Raw genomic sequence first — 12142 nt, 5'->3', positions numbered from 1 at the left:
CAGAGGGGGGTCCAGGAGGTATAGAGACCCCATAAGGCCCTAATACATATACAATTTCAATAAATATTGATAAAACAGGTCAAACTAGACATTTTAGTGGCCAGCAGATTTTTGACACACAATTGTCTGAAATTGAGAAAAGTCACCAGAAAGCGTGAGAATGCTTACGGCAGACTGGTGTACAGAGCCCAAAATCTGGTAACTTCTGATTTCTACACAAGTCAGTCCCATTGCATGCTGGGTAATGTAGTCTTACATTAAACTTACATTAAACTTGGCAGTCGGCAAATTGTTAAACTACATTACCCAACAGGCATTGGGAGATACAGGGTTGGCACATTAGGGCAACAAAAACTTTGTCTGGTTTCCAAAGTACAAACCAGCCAAAGGCCCAAAAAGTAGCTCAAATCCGTTCCTTGGCTAGTTTGTACTTTCAAAACCCGTCTGGCAACCCTGATATTCATGTACGTAACACGCATGTGGCCCTGCAGACTCTTCTAATGCTTCCCATACTGTAGGGGTTGGAGTCATGGGCATTTTTAAGATGGGGGGTGTGAGAGCCTTTTAAGAGGGAAAAAAAAGTTTGGCAAAAATCTTTTGGCCAAGCCCATATTATAGCCACACATTCTAATTACCATGTCAATTTGGCAGTTTATCAATGTTTGAACACATTTCTGGGAATTTTAGTGCAATGATTTATGTGTTATAAACAGTTTTGCTAATGAAAGTGAATGTCCCTTTAAAAGGGTACAAGGGCCAATTCTACTTTTTTTTTTTTTTTTTAAACTTGTTTTTATTAAAGATCAGCACATAGTAGTTACAAAGTCATAACCGAGAAAGAAAATGCCCAGAATATTTTTGTAACAATATGTGAATGCAGTGAGCACAAATTATCAAGAACAGTAATCATAAAATAAAATAAACAAATAGCTCAAACTAAGGATTGAAAAGGCAAAAAGAGAAAGGTCGAGAGAAAAGAAGGAAAGGAAAATTCCCTATATAGGGTTCGATAAGAACGTAATAACCTGTTGGTGAGATGGATCCCGGGGGACGTCGGACTCAAACGTGGTTGGTTTAGACGTTGGTCTCTGAGATACTGGGACGACTCCATAACCAGCGGATGTTCCGTAAGTATCGCTGTATCATACCAAGTCGTATAGCGGAACGTATGTATCGTAAGGTGTCTAAGCAATATCGGTAAAGATTCTATGTACGTTGACCGAGTCACAAAAAATTTATCAGTGTTTTGTTCTTTTTTTATTGATGTTTCCAACCAGTCCATGTGAAAGATAAAATGTAATTTTTGTTTGACTACTGCTAAGGCGGGTGAATCAGTATTGAGCCATTGTTGTAGAATTGTTTTACGGGCCGCAGCAGCTAGTTTTCCCATAAAATTCTTATCAGATTTCGAGAGACGTGTCAAAGTAGTAACATCACTAAACAATGCCCATTCCAAATGTGCTAGAATGGGTTTACCAGTCAACTGAGCACCATAGCTAGCAACCTCCGTCCAAAAGGTTTGGAGAGAGGGGCAAAACCACAGACAATGTAAAAGATCTGCTTCGGGGGAGTGGCATCTAAGGCAGTTAGCAGAGGGCAGAAAACCCATTTTACGTCTTCTGATTGGGGTCAGGTAAGCGTTATGCAATATTTGTAGAGACATTTCCTGGTACCTACTGACTGGAAGTAGCTTCATTATTTTCGTATGGTGTTGAAAGATAGCAGAGGGTGTAGAATTCGGAATTCCTAAGGTCCAAGCAAAGCCCGGCCTTTGAGTGTCATCTAAATCTATCAGCGTTCTAATCATTTGATATAGTTGCGATGTAGTATGTCTCACTCGTCTGTTTTGCCAGAGTAGATTGAACGGGTTTGTTTTGTCAACGTCCGACATACGTTTGAGCACAGTCGACGCAAAATGGAGAAGTTGTAAGGTCAGGAAGACATGGCCCGCCGTGAATGGGAATTTGTCCAGTAGGTTAGCGGGGGAGAAAACAGTGTTGTCTGCATTTAGTACATCATGTAAGTTTCGGAGCCCCTGATCTCTCCATTGTGACAAAATAGGATTACGGACACCGACAGGGAAATTTTCATTGTCCAGCCACGACAAGTAGGGAGAAACAAACGGGGATAGCTTTTGTTTTTTCCTAACCGCATGCCAAGCTTTATAGGTGTCTATGAATAAAGGATTGTCGCGTAAGGAAGACGGGATGCTGTGAAGTGGCGAATGAAGAGCGTAACTAAGGGAGTGGTTATGTGCTGTGTAGGAGTCAAGTGTTGTTGTCGTATATAGATCCCTGTGTAAAACCCAGTCTCCAGCATAACGAAGAAGCGCTGCTTCATTATACTCCCTGACGTTCGGGAACTTAGTCCCACCTAAATGTTTGGGTTGTTGTGGTTTGAAGAGGTTAATCCTCGAGCGTTTCTTGTTCCAGATGAACAGACGGAAAGCTTGATTTAATTTCTTATAATCGGATATCTTTATATAATAAGGTAACATCTGCAATGGATACAACATTTTGGGAAAAAGAAACATTTTGATAAAGTGTATCCTGCCTAAGAAAGATAGGTTAGTGTGCCTCCATTGATGTATTTCACGTAAAATAGTGTCTATGGTCTTCCGTATGTTTAGGGAATAGGTGTCTTTATGGTGAGATGGCAAACTAATACCTAAGTACTTAATGCTTTGCGTGGTTTTTTTAAAGGGGAAGTGAGGAAGCCAATCCGCCGGATCGGAATGATGTAATTGCAACGTTTCGGTTTTGTCTAGATTAACCCGAAATCCCGCAATATTACCAAAACGTTTGATTAGTTGTAGAATGATAGGGATATCCGTCTTAGGTCGCCCCAGAAACATTAAAATGTCGTCGGCAAACGCCGTGACCTTCAGTTTAGATTGGCCAATTTGGATACCATGCAAGTCTTGATGCTGTATTAAGTGTTTTAACAATGGATCAAGCGCTATATTAAAAAGGAGGGGCGAAAGTGGGCAGCCCTGACGGGTACCCCTATGAATTAGGAATCTATCCGAGTTGGTGTTGTTTACAGTCAAAAACGTAGCAGGTGCCAGATACAAATTTTTGAAAAGGTTGAGCATATGTATGCCAAAATGTTGGAACTTAAGTAACCGATGTAAGTGCATGTGTGTTATTCTATCGAAAGCTTTGTCTGCATCCAAATTAACTAACATGCCATGTTTCCTTTTTTCTAGGTTACTAATATAGATTGCCGTTAAAACTTGTCGTAAGGCACGGACCGGATACCTACGTTTAAGAAAGCCTACCTGGTTTTCGGTGAGTATGGAGGGCAATATTCGTTGTAATCGATCAGCCATGATTTTGTTTAGGATTTTTAAGTCTTGATTCAATAGCGAGATCGGACGATATGAAGTGGGATCTGTGGGGTCTCTGCCTTCCTTGGGGATTAATATAATTCTAGCAACATTAGCCTCGTGCCATAATGGATTACCCTGTAGTGTATCTGAATACAAGGGCCAATTCTAAGCAACTTTTCAATTGGTCTTCATTATTTATTTATTATAGTTTCTTAATTATTTGCCTTCTGATTCTTTCCAGCTTACAAAAGAGGGTTACTGACCCCATCTAAAACAAATTATTTGTAAGGCTACAAATGTATTGTTACTTTTTATTACTCATCTTTCTATTCAGGTCTCTCCTATTCATATTCCAGTCTCTTATTCAAATCAGTGCATGGTTGCTAGGGTAATTTGGATCCTAGCAACCAGATGACAAATTGCAAACTGGGGGGCGTCTGAATAAAAAGCTAAATCACTCAAAAACCACAAATAATAAAAAATGAAAACTAATTGGTATTTGTCTCAGAATATCCCTCTCTGCATCATATACAACCCCTTTAAGCTGCGAGTCTCAGTTCTCCCAAGAGACCTGCTTCTCTTAAATAGTTACAATTATATCTTTGCTTATATTAAATTATTACAAACGTATCCAAGTGCAGTTACTGAGTGTTCTGGCCTCAAAATGCCTGTTATTTTAATTAAGTTTCAAAAACTTTGTATCTTTTTCTGCAAGAGATCAAAAAAAAAGTCAGGACATTTCAGTAAGAAACCCGGACCTGCGGGATGACAAAATCGGGACTGTCCTGCAGAAATTGGGGGAAGTTGGGAGGTATGTTCTGGGGGCAGCATGCTGCGTGCTGGCCACAGGTAAAATGGGGGAAGTGTCGGCAATCAGGGGAGCAGCGGAGAGTAGGAGGGGGTGGGGCGATAGGGTGCGAGGGACTTAGGGTGCACTAGCATTATATTTGGCTCTGTGCACTTTAATGAAAAAGGTGCTTCTGCTTAGGTAGATCAAATATGGCATTTCCCCATTGTTACAATTTCATTTTTATTTAAGTGGAACTATATTCAGTAATATACATGTAATGCCGTTCTATAAAACTTGTCACACCGTATAGAGCAAGCGTGGGAAAAACCAACCTTGTTTTGATTGGACTTGATAACACATATTTGACATACCCATCATTCTTGAGGCCGCGCATTTATGAAATGCTTTTTGTAATAAGGAAAACACTGGATTCATAAGGGCTATATGAATAAAAGGTAATAAAATTAGAAGAATCCTAGTGCCTGGCTGAACCTAATCCACACACCCTAAATATCTCATAACTGTTGACCACTGAGAAACACAAGGTGACAATCTTTTTTTTTTTTGGTGGGGCTTTGCTTGTTTGCATATTTAAATTAGTGTTTTGATTCAGTTCAGCAGTAGGCAGTTTTTTTTGCGGTAAATTTGGTATTCGGCTGAAACCTAAAATTCGGTTGTAATAAATCTGTGAAATCCATGTGGCAGCTGATGATAGATTTTGAACACCCTGGGGGGGGGGGGGGTTTGCCTTGTTTGGTAGAATTTCAGCCATTGAACTGTAAAATTTCAAAATACATGTATAACTTTACATCACATAAATGTTTATTACTTTTATTCAAAACAATCTAGATCTAATTAGAATTTATCTAATTTTATTTTAAAAAAATACAACCAACCTCCCATGCTCGATTTGATCTTATTTATTAAAAAAATAACCCCGTATTAATCAGATTGCGGGAAAAAAGCAAAAACCCAAAATTGCTCACATTTTTCTGGCTTTTTTCCCAAATCGCTTTTTTTGTATTTTTCCCCAAAACCCTCGCAAAAAGTTGGTTTTTCGGGCTAAAGCCAGTGCAGACCACGAAAAACTTCAAATTGAGATAGGTTCCTCTTGCATTGACTTATATAGGACCTTGACAGAACTGAGATGGTGGATTTTCAGATCTGGGCTTTTTGCATCATCGGGGTATAATAAATCTAAAAACATTCAAGGTTTTTTTTTTCACAAACAATTCGACTTCTTGCCCCAAAAAGCTTGATCAGAAAAACTTGAGGTTTAGTAAATAACCCCCTTCATGTATTGTACGAGGCTCTCAAGTGTAGCAACAATTATGAAGCTAGGCATTCAAAAACATTTGACTGCCGCTGTATTCAGTGTAAAACAATTCCAAAAAAGAAAACAGGTTTGTTCCTGTTTTTAGTTGAAGAAAAAAGGAAGCGTAAAAATAGGGCAGGGAAGCAGGATTGCAGTGCAGTAACAGAACAACAGGAAAAGATAATGAACTAGTCACAATATTGCTATATGTATAGCTGCCAAAATATGTTCATTTCCACTGCTAGGCTTTTCCTTCACATAAGACTTTCCCTAAAAAAAGTCTAAGGCCATAGTTATCAAAATTCAAACATATTCTTCTACATTCTTTTTAAAATCATTACTAGCCTTTTATTCTATTCTTGGGTATTGATCATTTTGAGCGAACCTGGGTAACTTAGAACATGAACTGAATAAATTGAAAAGTATCTCAAAATTGCACTCAATGTATTGAATCTTGTTTCATGAAATATCCTTAATAATTATGAGCTTCCAAATTAATTCAGCCAAAATTATATAGTCCAACTTAAAAAACGTAAATTTATATAACACATTAAATAATTCATTAAGTCGACACAGATCAACCATTCAATCAATAGCCATTTCATGTGAGAACTTATGTTGCTTTTTAGAAAATAGATTGATAAAGTCTTAGGGTAGGTCTACATGGGCGCGTTCCGCCGCGATGCGACAAATAGCATGCAACGGAAATAAGGTAAGAGATCCGACGCAACACGACTGTTGGAAACAGACGCCGCACGCTGCGTCTGCATCCGACAGTCGTGTCGCCTCGGATCAACGTTGCAACTTCATCCGACATTTCTATCTCTTACCTTATTTCCGTCACATGCGTTTTGTTGTAGCGCGTCGGATTGCACCGAAAACGTCCGGGTAGTCCTACCCTAAAGTGTCCAAGTGCTTTTAAAAATTTATGAGCAAAGGAGCAAGAGAGTGCGCCTCTTATCTGCTTATTAGTTCATCAATTTCCAATTCCCATGTGCGGAATTTTAAGTTTTAGCCGTTTCTAGAAGTAAGTGCATGCAGATTATGCGCATTCAAATGAATGAACCAAAAGACAATTAGCCGAGAAGCTCTGTGGCGTGTCTGTTTAAAAACGTCTGACAGGCACAGTCTTGGCATAGCGTTAATTGTGGTCACACGGACTTAGTCCACCATACTGATGTACCGAACCATGCCGCAAGCCAAAGTCTTTATGTGATCAGTCAATGGAGAAGTCTAGATAAGTCTAGATATATTTCATCAAATGCAATCATGTAGCTTAGAACATGTCCAGCCTCATGTAAGATTTCAAAAATAAATATAAAATAATCTTTTTGCTCTTTTAAAAATGGATTTAGTGCAGGATTCAGTGCTGGAAGAGCGCTGATGTGTTTTGAAAAAAAAAAATCATGTTTTCACGATGACATAATCCCTTTTAAAATTGTACACCACAATAACAGAGGTATCACATCAGGAGTATCAGCTCCAACCTCTAGGAGGTGTACGGACTTCTTGGTTGACACCAACAACCAGAATTTTATCCCTGAATTATCGCCGGAATTTTTTAGTTATCAATCAAATAAAAAACTGAAGCTGAAAGCTGGCGAGCTTGAAGTCTATATGAGGGGGCTGATTTATCAACATTCAAATTGGACTTTCTGCTGCTATTCAGCTCGAAAACTTGATTTTAAAAAATTCTGCATCTAAAGCTGAGTCAATGGGAGTAGTAATTCCAAAATTCAAGCTTTTTTTTTTTTAAGCTATTTATAATATAATAATATATGTTTTAAAATGTTACATTTGTAATAATAATAGGAATAGTGCCGCCTCCTTCTGAAGTCCCAAACAGCTGAAATGCAGAAGTGCCGAAAAAGCCAAACAGCCAAAGTCCCGAAGCGGAGAAAAGACCCGAAGCCACGAAAATAGCCGAAGCAGTGAAAAGACCAGGAGTCTGATGACAGCCGAAATTGAAATCCTGAAGCGCCAAAAAGACCCGAAGTCACAGAAACAGCGACATTGAAGTCCTGCAGCGCTGAAAAGACCCGAAGTCGTGAAAAATCAGAAATTGAAGTCCTGAAGCCACAAGTTCAATTTCTCTGAACACCAATGTGTGTTTTTTTTTAATTTTTTTAATCCCCTGGCGCCAATGTTTTTTTTAAAAAAAATATTCTTTGGGGCCCCAACTTTTTTTTAACTTGTAAGGGGGGTCCTGGCACCAACGCTTTTTAAATACATTTTTTTAGGGGGCCCTGGCGCCAATTTTTTTAACTTATAGGGGGGCCCTGGTCCTCAATAGCTTTTTATAACTTGTGTGTGTGGGGGGGTTACCTTTTTTAGCGCTGATGTCTGTGTGGTCTTTTAACTGTGATGTGGAGTGGGCTGGATCTGGGGCGGGGCTTGGGGGGAGCCCAGGGGGCCCCAAAATTTTTGTTGTATGGGGCCCCATGATTTCTAACGGCGGCCCTGGCCGTCCTACGCACTCAAGCTACTTAATTTTTAAATGATTCAATAAATAGTATTTTATACATAGCCCTGCATGATTTTGGACACACGTAGAACTTGCTAGTCCCTTCAGAGCACTTTGGGAGGGGAATGTGGGTGAGTCTGTGCCCTGCTACTTTAAACACATTTTAACAATTTTTTGTTAAAAGGTTTGAAGGTCACTTTGAAGTGGATAGAACTTTTTTTTAATCCAAAAAAAAGACAAACAATAACAAGAATTCCTCAAAGTAAGACTGAGATGTACAATCCCTTGCAGACAGATATTCACCAGCACCCTATGGAGACAATATTTCCTTTTATGGAATATCTTTACTGGTTTTATACTTTCAATCCCTCAAGGGGCTTTCTCTGTTGCAGCTGATAAAATCAAATAACAAATATCATCAAATCAAATCCAAATAAGATCATTCCACTGGTATATATCTGACAATTTATACTGTGCAGTCTTGATATCCCAGAAACATACTGGCTGACAAGGTAGAACCAATTGTGTTTTGACCCAACGTATGTCTGAGAGAGATATTCTTATCTGCGCACTGCTCCTTGCCTTCCCAAAATTAGAAACTATCTTATCTACGATTAGCAGCTGTAACATGCAAAGTCACTATGGTCATTTCAAATCTCGCCATGTTTTCCTTCAAAATGACTTTCATGACTGTTATAGAACGGTTAATTCTAAGCAACTTTTCAATTGACCTTTTTTTATTTTGTCATTATTTGCCTTCTTCTTCTGACTCTTTCCAGCTTTCAAATGGGGGTCGCTGTCCCCATCTAAAAACAAATGCTCTGTAAGACTTCAAATTTAATGTTATTGCTACTTTTTATTATTTCTCTTTCTATTCAAGCCTCTCCTATTCATATTGGAGTCTCTTATTCAAATCAATGCATGGTTGCTGGGGTGATTTAGACCCTAGCAACCAGACTGCTGAAATTGCAAACTGGAGAGCTGTTGAATAAAAAGCTAAATAACTCAAAAAAAAGCTAAATATCCCACAAATAATAGATAATTAAAACCAAATTGCAAATTGTCTCAGAATATTACTCTCTACATCAGGGATCTGCAACCTTTAGAACCCGTGGGCAACATTCAGAAGTAAAGTTCCTGGGGTGCCAAATAAGTGCTGTGATTGGCCATTTTGCCTCCAAGCCAGAAATTGAAAAATAAGCACCTGCTGGAGGACAGTGAGAGCAACTTCCAAGGGGCTGGAGAGCAACATGTTGCTTGTGAGCTACTGGTTAGGGATCACTGCTCTACATCATACTAAAAGTTAATTTCAAGTTTTTCAACCCAATTTAACTATGTAACCACTTTTAGGGGCAGATTTATCAAGGGTCGAAGTGAATTAGAGGGAATATTCGAAGCAAAAAAATTCGAAGTAATTTTTTGGATACTTTGACCATCGAATAGGATACTACGACTTCGAATTTACTTTGACTCGAAGTAAAAATCGTTCGATTATTCGACCATTCGATAATCGCAGTACTGTCTCTTTAAAAAAAACTTCGACTTCAATACTTCGCCAAATTAAATCTGCTGAAGTGCTATGTTAGCCTATGGGAACCTTCTACAACCATTTTCTAAGTCTTTACACATTGAAGTAAAATCGTTCGATCGAACGATTTGAACGATTTAATCGTTTGATCAAATGATTTTACTTTTATCGTACTATGGCTAAATTAGTTGAAAAATACTTCGACTTCGATATATTTCAATTCGATGGTCGAATTTCAAAGTAATTTACACTTCGAAATTCGACCCTTGATAAGTCCTGAAGGTTCTCCTAAGTTTTGGGCTCACTGGCAGATTTCTTTGGAGAGTCTAAAATTCTTGGCAGTCTTTACCTCTTGAGTTAATTTCATTAGGTTTTGGATTTGGCTAAATAAAGGACCGTACACTGAAATATATAAAAAGAAGTCTCAAGACTGACCAGGTAAAAGAAAGGCTACTGGCACACAAACACATTCCAAATGGGAACTAGCTCCTAACGTTTTATTATGACAATTCACATAATGTTGGGGGGGGGGCTCACCACTTCATCTGGTGCTACAAGGGCAAGTGACAAAAAGTCAAACCCCCGAAACGTTGTGTGAATTGTCATAATTAAAAGTTAGGAGCTAGTCCCCATTTGGAATGGCTCTGTGTGCCAGTAGCCTTTTACTTGATACTTTGGAGCAAGTGCCGTCTCCTAGAATACAAAGCATACACCATGGTGGCCTGGGTGTACATGTGGGAAACTTATTTACTCAAAAATGACCAACTAATATTGCACCACCCCATTCCAACAGTATGTGGAACAGGATCTATGCTCCTATCTGTAACATGATGTTTATTGCATTAAAGGAAAACTATACCCCCAAAATGAACACAAGATTTGTATCATATTAAGTGGCATATGAAAGAATCTTACCAAACTGGAATATATATTTAAGTAAATATTGCCCTTTTACATCTCTTCTTTTGAACCACCATTTTGTGATGGTTTGTGTGCTGCCTCAGAGATCACCTGACCAGAAATACTACAACTGTAACAGGAAGAAGTATTGAAGCAAAACACAGAACTCTGTCTGTTAATTGGCTCATGTGACCTAACATGTATGGTTTGTTTGTGTGAATCATAGGATCCCATACCTCTAAACATTATGGAAATAAAAAGTTGCGGTGTGTAGCATGGCAAAAATGTTTTGACCACGTCCATTTTGTGGCCACACCCTTTAATTACCGTGTTCATTTTACAATATTTGGCAGGTTATGAAGGTGTAAACTTATTTCTGTTTTTTCCCCAGTTATTAGTTTTGCTAATAAAGGTGAATTCCCCTTTAAGTTGTGAGTCTAACTCTTCCCAAGGGACCTGTTATCTTATATTGTTACAATTACTTATTTGCTTATCTCAAAATTGTTGCAAAAGTATCTTATCTGCAGCTGGTGCTATTCGGGGCTCTTTGCCAAAAGCCAATGAAGTTAGAAACTTTGTTTCTTTTTCTGGCTGTTCAATGCAGAGAAAAACGGGACTTTCCAGTACAAACAAGGGACTGCAGTTTGAGCTGTCAAAAAAGGGACTGTCCCTCTAAAAATGGGACAGTTGGGAGGTATGGGATCTCAGTGGGCCGGCCCTTATTTTAAAATGGCAATTTTCTATTTAAGATTACCCAAATGGCACTTACTGCTAAAAGAGTATATTATTATGAAAACAGTTTATTTACATGAAGCGCAGGGTTTTACATATGAGTTGTTTTACACAATATCTTTTTATAGTTACCTACATTGTTCGGGGGTATAGTTTTAAGTTGCCACCGTCTGTCCCATGAAACTCCTGACAGGGGGCGGAGCTGCGATATAATGGGTCATGAAATTAGGGGGCGGAGCTATGACGTGGAATCATAGGAAATACTTGACCCAGACAGCCCTTCAAAAAACCGGTGGCAACACGAGCATTAAGTTAAAAAAAAAAGCAAAATAAATTAAAAAAAACAAAAACATATGTGCATTTGTTAAGAAAAGAAAGTAAAGGCAGGGGTCACCATCAATTGTTGTAATCTGCTTTAGCAGAAAGTAGTGGTGGAATATAAGCAGCCATTGATAAATTAAAATAAAAATAAAGCCTGCCCCCATTATGGCTGTGGAACATTGGTACTGAAAATGGCCTTTTAGCATTGATGCTAATGTTATATTAGATGTTATATGAGAATTAAACCTAAATATATAATATACCCTGTACTGTAAAATATGAGGATATTATAAGTCACGTAATGGAACTCTGAGGTGACTTCTGGTCATATTTTAGTAATTAGTAATTACATCACTAAACACTGATTATAACTGATGCCATCACTTAAAGGAGAACTAAAGCTCAAAGAACAAGGAAAGGCTAGTTAAAGTCTTCTTTTGTAAGGCTTACATCTATTGCTGACATTGGTGCTATTCAATCTCCTCCGTTTTAACTAGGGATGCAGCGAATCCCGGATTCGGTTTGGGATTCAGCCTTTTTCAGTAGGATTCGGATTCGACTGAATAATAATTTGTATATGTAAATTAGGAGCAGGTAGGGAAATCATGTAATTTTTCGTCACAAAAGAAGAATTTTTTCCACTTTTTCCTTTCCTGACCCTAATGTGCATATGCAAATTAGGATTTGGTTCAGTATTCAGACAAATCTTTCACCAAGGATTCAGCCGAATCCCAAATAGTAGATTCGGGGCATCCCTAGTT

General features: G+C 38.5%; 1 long non-coding RNA gene across 1 annotated transcript; it reads left to right on the top strand.

Moving 5' to 3' along the window:
- Positions 1-370: 370 nt before the first annotated feature.
- LOC121394533 lies at positions 371-7521 on the top strand. The gene is made up of 3 exons (XR_005961755.1): positions 371-1127; positions 3209-3290; positions 7249-7521. It is a non-coding gene; the product is annotated as an uncharacterized LOC121394533 (long non-coding RNA).
- Positions 7522-12142: the final 4621 nt, after the last annotated feature.

Source organism: Xenopus laevis, chromosome 6L, assembly GCF_017654675.1.
Source record: "Xenopus laevis strain J_2021 chromosome 6L, Xenopus_laevis_v10.1, whole genome shotgun sequence".
Lineage (NCBI taxonomy): Eukaryota > Metazoa > Chordata > Amphibia > Anura > Pipidae > Xenopus > Xenopus laevis.
The sequence above is the reverse complement of the archived record's forward strand: the minus strand, read 5'-3'. Positions and strand labels throughout refer to the sequence as shown.